The sequence below is a fragment of the Natrix helvetica genome (genome assembly GCF_964273705.1).
Source record: "Natrix helvetica genome assembly, chromosome: 6".
Classification (NCBI taxonomy): Eukaryota; Metazoa; Chordata; class Lepidosauria; order Squamata; family Natricidae; genus Natrix; species Natrix helvetica.
This window is the reverse complement of record NC_138553.1, coordinates 20,423,372-20,435,759: the sequence shown is the minus strand read 5'-3', so window position 1 is coordinate 20,435,759 and position 12,388 is coordinate 20,423,372. Positions and strand designations below refer to the sequence as shown.

At 36.9% G+C, this 12,388-nt stretch overlaps 1 protein-coding gene across 1 annotated transcript in view; it reads left to right on the top strand.

Moving 5' to 3' along the window:
• The window catches only part of TMEM178B (transmembrane protein 178B), a 363,015-nt gene extending 350,862 nt beyond the window's left edge, over nt 1-12,153 (top strand). Inside the window, exon 5 of the transcript XR_014175705.1 lies at nt 8,885-12,153. The gene's annotated coding sequence lies outside the window, so the exon portion shown is untranslated. The remainder of the gene's footprint in view (nt 1-8,884) is intronic.
• The last annotated feature ends 235 nt before the right edge of the window (nt 12,154-12,388 follow it).

Here is a 12,388-nt window from a genome sequence, read left to right as displayed (position 1 = left end):
TTTTCCCCTCTCCAGGAGATGTTGCAATGTTGGACTCAGAATTAATTGGTTCATTTGCAGAAGATCTCCTTAAGACTGACAGTGAATTGGGGGGACAGTGGAATGATGCTAATTCTGCATCAGGCCAGCCTGTGTAAAAAAGGTTTATTATTTTGTGGATCAAATCTCATTTATTTACTGAAGCAATTGGAGGAAGATGGTCTTGTATATCATGGGTTTTGTTGAAATTAAATTGGATTAACAGAGAGTCAAAGCATGCCATAGGAATAAGGGGGCAGGGAGAATCCCTACAAAATTGAAGTCCTTGATCCTTTCTTTTGGCTGAAGAAAACCTCCAATACAGATTTAGATTGTGCAATGTAAAATGAACAAAAATGCACAGAATATTATACTTGCTGCAGAGCACAGCAATTGGATTCAGTAGCAGCATAGAATATTTCTGATGTGGAAGCAGTTCTTCTATCCATTCTCTAAAGCTGCAGGCCCAATGCCTATATTTTACATAAATTCAGGGAAATTAGAATCTGAGTAACAAGGTCAGTCAAGTCTGCTGCAACTCAAGCTCAGTCCTAGTGACTTACTCCAGTTTCCTTGATTTTAACTGCAGGAGGTAAAAAAAATGTAATTGGTGCTGCAGACAGTTTCAGAGGCAAAGCAGAATAAAGGAATTGCCAGGAAAAAAACTTTAATGTTGAAAATCTCAGTGGGGAGATAAGAGATTAGTTGGGAATATGAATATCCACCACCTTTTTAATGTTGGCAGAAAACTGGAATATGAAAACTGGAATAAATAAATGCCATTCTGTGTGCCTGCAATTGATGCCAGACTTCTCCAGCTTATTACCATCCACCTATTTTAAGAGTTGGCTATTTTAAGGGTTGCATCCCAAGGTAGGCTTCCTTAAGAAGCATTACCTGTGTGTAACACAAGGACTTTCTGTCTATGGGGTTAGGATGTTTGGGGTTGAATTTCATAGAATGTTCAATCCCCAATATTGAAATAAGAGTCAAATGGTCAGATGAGGGGGACTGGAATTCTGCAACCAGGTTGAATGAGGTAAATTATTTGTGGCTGTCAGGAGACAGCAGGAAACTCAGATTCTACACGTGAGCCATTACTATTTTTACAGAAACAGTCCATCAGTTGAGTGCCTTTTTTCCATACATTTGCCATTTATTCATCAGTTTGCTACTTTTTAAAAACATACAAAATATTAAAATGAGAGGACTTTTAGGTTTTCTCCTTAAATAACTCTACTTTAAGATCTTAATGTGGCATCTACACTATGAGACAAGAGTCTTGAGGCACATTAAAGACTAAACGTATTAAAGCATAAGGAATAATGATTCCTCAAAATGTCAGCCATTTATGTGCTGTAGAACAGGTGACAATGTCTGGCAGGTCATCAGAGCAAAACATCAGGACATCCACCAGACCCAAATGAATTATTGGGACAGAACACTCCTCAGTACAGGGTACTGTTGGTAAAGTAGTCTTGCTATCTTTGGCACAGCAGCACAGGAAGTCCATCCTTGTACAAAATTGCATTCTGAGGAAAAACATTTTCACGAAGAGTTCAGAGGAAAGGTGGCAAAAATCCTTTTGGTTCAACTAATGAGGCGTAATCCACCACCAATATTTTTTAAAATGATGTTATTAACAAAACAAAAATGAAAACAAATGCAAACTAAAAAGAGAATAAAAATCAAAAATAGTGGAAAAAGGAAAAAATGGAAAGAAAAATGAGAAAGAAAAATAAGAATATAGTTAAAGAAAAAGAAGAGAAAGATATACTGAAATGACTTTCCCCTTCATCATCGCAAGTGTAAGCAATTTTAATAACTTATCACCGTCTCCTAAAATACAATAAATGATCCCTTCTTCCCAAATCTCATCTTCTATGTTTAAACAAATCCTTAAAAATTCATTGTTTCAGCCCTGATCAGCCAAACCCATTAAGGGGTACCAGAGATAAGAATATATCTATTTTAACCTTGATCAAATAAACCAACTTTGTATTTCTTCCTTTTACTTTAAAAATCTTCATGTCAAATAATGTCCTAAAACTGTTCCATAATATATTTAAAACATAGTCTGTCTATAGAAGCAGACACTCTTAAAATTAATTTCTGGTTTGATTGTTCAAAACTATCCTTCAGCATGTCCAATGTTAAATTTTTTTTGCTTCATTCTGTTTTAGTCAAATGTAAGCATTCTTCTCCCTTAATTGTAATCTTCTGTTCTTTCTGGTTCCTTCTGGTGTCCAACCTTCAAAATCTCATCTTGTATATATAAGTATATTTTAAGAGAATTCAAAACAATTTCCCACAAGGATTCTTATCGTTAATTCTAAAAATGTATTTCCAATCCATATGGCCCTATACTCCATTTGTAACTTTGCAAAATCAAAGTTCTAATCATTTTTTATTGTTTATTCAAATATATTTTTTAAGTTTTAAAATTCGTATTTAAAACTTATTGAACTGAAGATTAAAGGACGTTTACCAGCGCAATATAACCTATCAATCCTAATAGCTGAAAAGCAGTTAAAAAGCAATTTCCAAAAGTGATTGGAAAAGAAATATGTGAAGAAATATGTAAATCCAGTGTCCTTTTGATTAAGTAAGGTGGCTCATTCCATCATCTCCCACAGCTCTAAACCTACCAGTGATCACTGTACTGTGATCTTCTTATAAGGACCAACTACGTGGAGCAGTTGTGAGTGATCTCATATCCTCTCCTTGTCCAGAGAGGAATTACCAAGACTCCGTCTATTTGCTGACTCTTCATTCCACTATGGTTGCTTTTAGTGAAGCTGTTTTCAGTGCACTATTCCTTTCCAAGAAGGCTGGCACCTCCAGTAATTACAATGATGATCACCACTACTCTAAGTAAACTCCTACAATAGGGAAGTAGTTTAATCTATCCCTGGTATTTAATAACTGATAAAATAATAATAATACATATTCAGCAAAACTAAATCTAGGTTTAAAAAACATTAAACAGGTGAAGTGATTTTCTGAGATGTTTTGTATGCTAGGCAATACCAATTATTTACACTATGATTATGCTGAATATTTAAGAAGTAGGAGGTTTCATTACAACTGCATAAAACTTCCACTTCACAGGAGCTGTAATACATAGCTTAACACTCAATACTAAAATAGGTGAAAATACAATCCTATGAATTCGGTTGTCCTTATCTGTGACTCCTTGGATTTAACCTGTGAAACACATTGAACTTTTAAGATTTCCAGGCAGATAGTATGAAAACTTAGCTTAGAGATGGTCAAACTTGGCAAAGGTATTGTTGACAATCAGTGGCGGGATTCCAAATCTTTTCCTACCAGTTCTATGAGAGAGTGCTTTGCGCATGTGCCCAATGCATGCTTCATGCACGCATGCAGCACTCAAAGACCGCCCTCGGTGTCAGTGCTGGTGAGCTGAGCTGTTTTTTTAGCTCAGCTGAGGCACAGCAATCTGCTCTGCCATGCGAATCAGCTGAGCTAAAAAACAAGGGAATATAGGACCGGGAACGACAGGGACAGGAGGGCGGGGCCAACCAGAGGTGGTATTTGCCGGTTCTCTGAACTACTCAAAATTTCTGCTACCGGTTCACCCGAACCAGTCCGAACTGGCTAAATACCACCTCTGTTGACGATGCTCCCATGAAGTGGGAACTTCAACAAAGAAAAGGAAGAAATAAAATAGGTTTGTTAGACTTTAAAAAGTAAAGAATAGAAAGTTGCCACCTCTGATCTTAAGAAGTCACAGAGCTGTCCTCTTTTACCTTTTCCTGCTCACATTTTCCCTAAGCAAGAGCTCTAGGTTTAAGGTCTTCTGCTTTGTGTTTGCATAATTGTTTCCTACACTGTAGGAACATATGAGCTGCATTTGGTCTGTACCTAGTCTAGTACCCTGCTAAAGGCAACTTTGATGAGAATATATTTTAATTGAAGTGCCACCCTGAAGTTAAATGAAAGTCACAGATGTACTTGTATATGTGCATATTTGTATGTAGATGTATATATGTAATTTTTGAAGAATTTCAAAGTGTTCAGGTGACCTTATAGAATATTACTGTTTGGCTAAATGTGTTTAATGATAAATCTGTGACCTCCCTTGATTTCTTTGGGGAAATACTTTACAGTGAAATCAAAATGGCCACCCTCCTTTATCTTAATCATAACTGTGGGGTTGAAGGAACTAATATTGTAGCATGAACCTGAGATCTTTGGGATGTATAGTATACATCCTATACTGTAAAACACCACAGGTTCATTTTAAGGATCTCATAGTAAAGCTGAATCTACACTACAAAATTTTAATCAGATTTGTGCTAGTTTGTTATTGTTTCTCCCAAAGCCATTTGGGAACTGTAGTTTAGTGAGAGTGTTGAGATGTCTGTGTGAGATTCATATTCTATATGGCCTTATTTCATAGTGCAGTTAGGCCTTACTTTGAGATGCTGATGAATATCACCAATTGTTTACTGTAGTGGTAACTTACTATAGTAGTAATTTACCACAGACTGTATATTAGTAATTTTTTAGATGAATTGACTTAACCTTGATCAGGTAGGATGAGGTTCATGGCTGCCCCAAGATATTTTGTTACCAAAAGCAGGGCAAGATGGCACCTTTACTTCTTTCTATATAGGAAAAAACGGTTGGAATAGTATTTGAACTTTACACAGGCAATGAATGAACCAATATCCACCCCTGTTTCTGACAAGAGCTGGTTAATATAGAGTGCATAGTTCTATCATTCAAGAGAAAGTAATCACTGAAAAACTATTATGGTTGAACACTCAGCAATTCCTAACATCTGCTTCCAAAGACAATTGGCTACTTATGCTCTGTGTAGGGCTGGTACTAGTGAGATAAAAACCATCTCTTCACTGTTAACCATTACAGATGATTAGAGGTTACAAGCACTTCAAGCAACCATTTGGTGATTCACTCAATATTCTAGTGACATTGATCATGCAAAGATTTGTGATCTGCTTCTAACTCACTTCGCAGATCAATTAATCTTGTGTGGGTATGGGTAGATAACAGCTTCTCTTAGGGACCATGCAGTCTAACCCTTAAGAGGCACAAAGGGCTCATTGACATTTTCCTTGGCACCCATGAACCCTGCTCCTCCTAGTTTTAGTTTTTAGTAATCTTTTTTTTCTTTTCTTTTCTTTTTTACAAAAAATAGGATAGGTAGCATTCTATAAAGGAACTTCCACTTTCAAGCAAAATCTGTATTCCCAAGAATGCCTCTGCGTCTAACATAGATCCCAAAGTCATTCCATAGAAAATAAAAATGCTAAGAGTCTGCAATTTAGTGTTTGGAAATGAGCCTACCCATCCAGAAGAAAGGAAGAAGTAAGCTAAGCTATTATACAGAAAATCCTAGGAAGTTAGAATTAGTGGTAGTAAATCAGTGTTTTGTGATTAATGGTGCCCACTATAGCTGTTCATGCTGAGAAAGTTCCCAAAACATGCTGTTAAAATTACAAGGGAGATTGGTTGTCAAAAAAGATTATAGGCTCTTGTATCAACCGTTTATAATTTTAAAACTGTATTAATTTCTCCTCAATATTGTTGCTCCTGAATATCTAACTCAACCATCCCATTTTTTTTTTGCATCCCTCCAAAAGTGCTGGGATTCCCAGAATTTCCCAATAACATTTCAGTTGGCAATCCATTTTGCTATCCTCTCCTCCTGAGGTAATCCAGCTGTAATCCCTGTTCTTGAAGTTCTACAAGGTTGCATCTGGGTGGACAGCAACATACAACTGCAATTGTTTCTCATTAAGAGAATGCATACCCCTCATGTTCATTAGGCAAAATCATATTTGCTCTGTCTTGCAGGGGTTAGATTCCCTCAAAAGACAAAGCATAAGTCCTAAAAGTTGTTCCTTGAAATTATTCAAATGTTGGTGGCCCTGCGGATCACAGGTACAACTCCCCAATTTTTCCTCTCCACTTTTTTATTTTATTTTAATACCTCCAGCTCTGTCTCCTTTCTTTTGTTCTCTCCTGAAATGCTTTACATACATAGAAAAAAAAGTTTGTTCTATAAGTTTCATTTTCATATCAGTACCTTCCAGATGTGACTGTTTTTTTTTAATCCAAATGCCTGTAAAAATATGTACAAACTTAAAATTGTGAATTGGAGGGGAGGGGAGGGGAGGGAAGGGGAGGAGGAGGGATCGGGTTCAGTCTTGGTGAATTCAACAGATGAAGCATCCTAAAATACTGTCTCACTGGTTCTTCCTCTTTGCAAATGAGACAAAAGGATTAGGAATACTGGCGCCTCCGCTGTAGAAGTCACTGGTTCTAAGCAAAATGTGTGCATGTATTGCTGTCAACAGGAACAAAAACAACAACAACCATTGTCTCTAAAAAGTCTTTGTGTCATAATAAAGTCAATGTTATAAAATTTAACGGAGAGAAAGTCAGAAAGAGAGGTTGAAATGGTTCTTCCCAACACCTTCTTTCGTTGCAAGTCCCCTAGCAAGCAATTCCAAGTATCTTTTACTCTTGGGTTATCTGTCCTCAGCTTCATTGTCCTTGGTCAAGATGCACATTTGCCAAAAGAGTGTTGTCCTTGTTCATCTCCTCAGCAAGTGACCTTATGGTGCTGCTGAAGCAGCAACAAATGAAAGTTCTTACAACATGCTTTAACTTGGTTTGTGTTTCTCTCCATTCATAGACGGCCACTGCTGCCGTTTTCCGTTAATAACAACAATCAATTTAATTATTGACTGAAAATCAAATTCTCACATTCCAGGAATGGCCTGGCTACTAGTCCTCCAATTCTGCCATCTTGCAGCCTAACAGCGTGTCTAGCCTTGCTTTTAACCCTATCTCAGGAAGCAAGTTTGGGTGTTTAAGGAGAGGAAAGAAATGACAATCCTTTATTGCAGAACAGAAGTTGGTTGTGTTTTTGCACTTCGCTCTGTGTCACCTGAACTTGATTGCTAACTTAATGTGAGATAGTTCTGTCACTACTATTGAAGGATAAGTCAACTGTTGATCTAGTCCTTTGTTTCCGGTAACCATACTTCTTAAGGCCTGGCTGCATTAATATAAGAAAGTTCAAACCATATGATTGTCTCGTGGGGAGAATCTTAGAAATGCCATACTTAATCTGCCCTTATTCTTCCTGTCATTTCTCGCTGTGATTTCTATATTATTCTGTTAGAGAATGTCATAAGAATAAATGACCGATTTTAATTTTAAATTAAAATACCAAAGGAACGTGAGGTGCCTCTCCAAGTTGCACTAAAATCAGTGACCTAAGTTTATAGTTTTGGCGGAACTGAAATTTCTTCTAAACTACTCTGATTGGAGTCTAGTTAGTAACACGTATGTGAAATCAGAGTTCTTCACCTAGATGGGTTGATTTTTACAAACAGGATCGTTTTTAAAAAAATGGTGCAATGCACACATTTCAGGGGCCTGATTTGCCACAATTTAAGATCAGTTGTTGCTTTTGCTGAATTTACAATTTACCCTCTGCATCATGATTACATTATACTTAATGGAGCATAGATGGGACTTGGGTTGCATCCAGTTCTCCCTTAATTACTATGCAATTCAAGTAGCCTTTTTTGTTTTTGTGTTCATTCTGCACATACTGTAACCACCATCATTTCCCAAAAATATATCAGATGGAGTACAATTCGGTCATTAGACATATGAGTTTGGGAGCTCACACTTTGTAGATAGGATGTTGTCCACTTGCCTCTTCTCAGTGAATGATCTTCAGTATGATTTTTACAGATTCTTTGAAAGAATACTTCACATCAAAGTAACTTCCAATGCTTCCGTTGAAAACATTTTCTTTTCGCATTTATTTCCAATGTCTTGAAAATTACATACTGTAGGAACTTAGCATCTATCCTTCTAGGAAAATGAGACATTTTAGGAAATATTAAAAGGGCAGAATATTTTCCCTAAAAAGAGAAGTAGAAATGCAGAGAGGCAGAAACTCAGCCCCCCTCCCCTTTGTCAATGGGCCATTAAGGCCTGAGTCAGTTCTATTCTACATAACAAAGATCTACCCCATTTCATTGCCCTTCATTGCACCACCCACCAAGTTTCAACCAAACTTAGCACACAGACAACCTACAAAGCTAGCTATGACCTCTGACAACAACCAATCAGAATACTCTTCCTGTGCCCCACTAAGTTCAAAGCCCAGAGAGGGCATAAAACACAGGGACTCTCAGCATCTCTTCCCTTTTCACTCAGGAGCTTCACTATTAAACTATCTTTCTAAACAGCCTCCATGTTTTCAGTGTCTTCTTCCCCATTTGGAACTGAACCCAGATGGACATTTCTTCCAACAATACGTTGTAATGAAAAATATGAGAATTTATATTTGCAGAATTCATTGAATGCATGAATCCTTGTAGAATTCATTTCTTCATTGGATCAGAATTTGACTTCTTAACTGGGTCAGGGACTGTTAATTCCAACTATAACAACCCATCAAGATTTCTATCCTTTTGAAATAATACAGGCAGGGCTGTCTATCTGTCTACTAGACTAACTTACTTTTGATTCAGTGGGGCATGCTCCAAGTAAAGAAATTCAAGGTCAACACCTTGCCTTCTTTGTAGAATGGCAAACCTAATTATCAAAAGTTAAAGAACATCTACAAAAAAGGACAATGATTTAGACACTTTATAGCCCAAGGGGCCTGAAATAGCATGAGCTACTTATGATATGTCTGAACTAACAAAAGCAACTATTGCAAAGTTTTTGACAGTGCCAAAAGTGTGGGGAATCCAAATCTGTCAGACGCAACAGCACACAAAAGCAATGTATTTATTTATTTATTTATTTTAAAAAAATTTCCCCTGCCTTTATTACTTTACAGGTAATTCAAAGAGGGAAATATACATAACATTCCTTCCTCCTATTTTTCCTACAACAACCTTGTAAGTTGAGTTGGACTCGAGAGGGAATGATTGGCTCAAGATTACCCAGCTAGTTTTCAAATTTAAGGTGGGACTACAATTCACAGTCTCCTGTGAGTTAATGATGTGTTAATTATCCTAATTATGCACATTTAACTGGAAGTCAATGCTACTGAATTCAGTTGCCTTAATTCTGTGTAAACATAGGAATGTGCCCTTAATGTTTTATATTGTGGAAGCGTGACAAATAGAACTGTGGTTTTGAAGCTTAATTTGGGGGGGGGGGGGGTTAAAGAAAAAATTGTAACTTGAGGCACCATTGTTGAAATATGGTGACCCTCAACATCTAATTTGAATAACATTAAAAGCATATCAGTAATATTTATGAACTGCCCTGTTACAAAATATGTCAAAAATCAGAGACAATTATCTAACCTTTCAGAATCAGAAAAGAATATCTATATATAATCAAAAGAAAATAAGGAGTTTTGATCTGTGCTTGAAAATGAGTTAGGGATGAAATGTCAGGGTTGAGGAAGTTTGTTACAGAATAAACAAGAAAGTTAAAATATCCTCATTTGTTGGCATCTAGGATTCACCTTACGAGAAATGGAACAGACTAGATTTTTTTCATATATTGGAACACAAGATACACTCATTTTTAGTAGAGTGGATTGTCAAAAGTGATCCCTTCTAGTCTCTAAAGATCTCTCTCTGGCTCTCAGAGCTTATCTCCATTTTTTAAAGACTTAGACATACTCCCACTCAACCTGTTTCTAAATAAGTTGATGTGAGATGCAGGCTTATCTCTGCAAAGTTCTCACTTTTGGGGGAAAATGCTTGAGTATCCATAGCTAAGCTGACCCAAATAGCAAAGTACACAGTGAACCTTCAATGTAGATGTGAATGAATAAGGCTGTGATTGCTATTATATAAACTTTAAGAGAAACTTTGCAAGTTGTATGTTCCAACTATTCTGGGATATTTTTAGAATGCATACATGAATACTTTTTAAAAATATGTTTTTATTGTTTTTATATTTAAAACAGTGCAGCACCGCAAAGGCAAAGTGACCATACGATCACATTATATACAAATAATCTCATCCAGTAACTATTAGCCTACTTAATACATTATCTATCCTTCTATCCAATCACATTATTTACAGTTTGTTCCAGTCTTGTCACCTTGTCTTATATCAATAATACATGAGTAGATGAATAATTTTGCAGGAAATCATTGGCATTCTGCATTTAGAAACCTCCAAATCAGACAACAGCTTTTTTTGGTAACACATTTCTAGTTTGTCATACTTCCACACAATCATTCTGTCTCTCATGTACACCCCCCCACACACACATACATGTACATGCATACAATACACATATGTGAATATATCATTTTAATATAGATCAATAAGAGCTGTGTGTCAAACCGCAGACCAAGAAATGCCGATGTTTCATCTTAGACTTCTTGTCAGTCTGCTATGAATAATAGTTAATCCTTGGTTGTAAGGTAATATTCAAAATCCCAGCATATCTGCAGGATCGGTGAATGCAAAAGGAATATACTTGGCATATCCCAGGATTAGAGGTTATATCTGATGTTGTGAGAACTAAGCGGGTACTCCGCATTTCCGTTACCAGGAAGTTAACTCTTTCATATATTTTGGGCCTCTCCCATATTACCCAGCCAAAAGCTGTTACCAATTAGCTATGGAAACTAACACCCATCATGGCTGGAAACACAAAACTGGGGGAAGCTGATCTAATATTTAGGACATATTCACATGATTGGGACTATTCCATAGGCACGTGTTGAGCTCAACAGAAGCTCTATCTTGATTCAGCACATTCAAAATGGAACTACCCATGATTTCATGGTCTAAATTCTGAATCCCATCAGCTCAGTGGTGACTTTATGGTTACCACTGATTTGTTCATATCTGGAAAAAGCCAAAATATTTAAAAGATAGGTGATGTTTATTCACAAATCGCTTCCAAGTGTGTTGATTTCTTTCATGCATGCTAAGCGTTTTGCAACTTACAAAGATCAATAAGGACCACCAGTTATATAGAAGGTTCCATGGAGCTAAAAATATGTTCTGCTGTGAATCTGAGCACTGGTAGTTGCCAACCTCCTGAAATGTGTAGATCAGGGGTGTCCAAACTTGGGAACTTTAAGACTTGTGGACTTCAACTCCCAGAATTCCCCAGCCAGCATGGCTGGCTGGGGGAATTCTGGGAGTTGAAGTCCACAAGTCTTAAAGTTCCCAAGTTTGGACACCCCTGGTGTAGATGGTCAATGAACTCTGTTAACTTTAATTGACCACAAACATTCATTTTTAGTTGTGTTTTTTAAATGCATCACTGAATGAAACTTTGAGCTAATAAAGGAATAAATTAAGCACAGCAAACCTCAAGAAAGTGTTGACTGTCCCTCTCCCCCAACCCTCACTCCTTTCTCCAAGTCAGGTCTGTTATTCAATTCTTCCCTAGTTTGCCTTTAACTTCAGCATTCATAGCAGAGGTCAGAGTAATGTTTCTTGAGTAAACCCTGTTGGTTAGACTGTAATGCATCTTTTCTGGCTTCATGAAATGCAAGTAGCCAAAATGGCTTTTGGTGCTAAAAAATAAAATAAAAATAACATGGATTAGTATGTTTGATTCTAGTTCTGATATGATGTGGATAACTGTGTTGCTTGATCTTTTTACAGCTAAAGGCTCCATCTTAGTGCATCTACGTCTTCACATTACTGGGTATAACAATGATAGTTGTATGCAGCAAAGGCCTCGTTTGGCTTTCAGTTCTTGGTCCCACAGAGATCCATCAGGGGCCTGATTGTTTTTTTAGAGCAATAGAGAGAATTCCAGGAATGTTAAAAAAAAAGGACATGTGAATTTGGGGAAGACATACAGTATTTTCAAGATTTTTCCTGGAAAGGGAAAAAAGAAGAAAGAAAGGGGGGGATGGAAGAGAATGCTGAGTATTATGGGGCTTGATGGGGGTGGTGGGGGGAGGAAAAGTAAACAAAACTGGCTGCATCTTGCTTTCTTTTTATTTTTATTTTTGAATTCGCAGGACATTCTGTAATTCCATTGATTTACAATATTGTCTGGTAATTAAGCAATTTGTTTATGGAAAAAAAAATGAAGAAGTAAACTGTCAGTTGTGGAATGTAAACTGATTAAACCAATTAAATAAAAGGAAACCATGTTGTGTGTTTTAACCCTGGTGTTTGATTATTTCTTTGTAGTTCCATCCTATCCCACAGGCATGCTAGCAGCTCATGGTTATTATCTTTTATTCCCGCTAATAATCCCAACATTTAAACCACTATAATTCCCATTCCATTGGGGAGGGGAATGTGTCTGAGAATGAAAAAAGTGTGGCATCTTGAGATAGGCATGCTTTATTGCAAATCGCCAGCCTGGTACCTTGTGTGCCATGATAATAACAGAGGG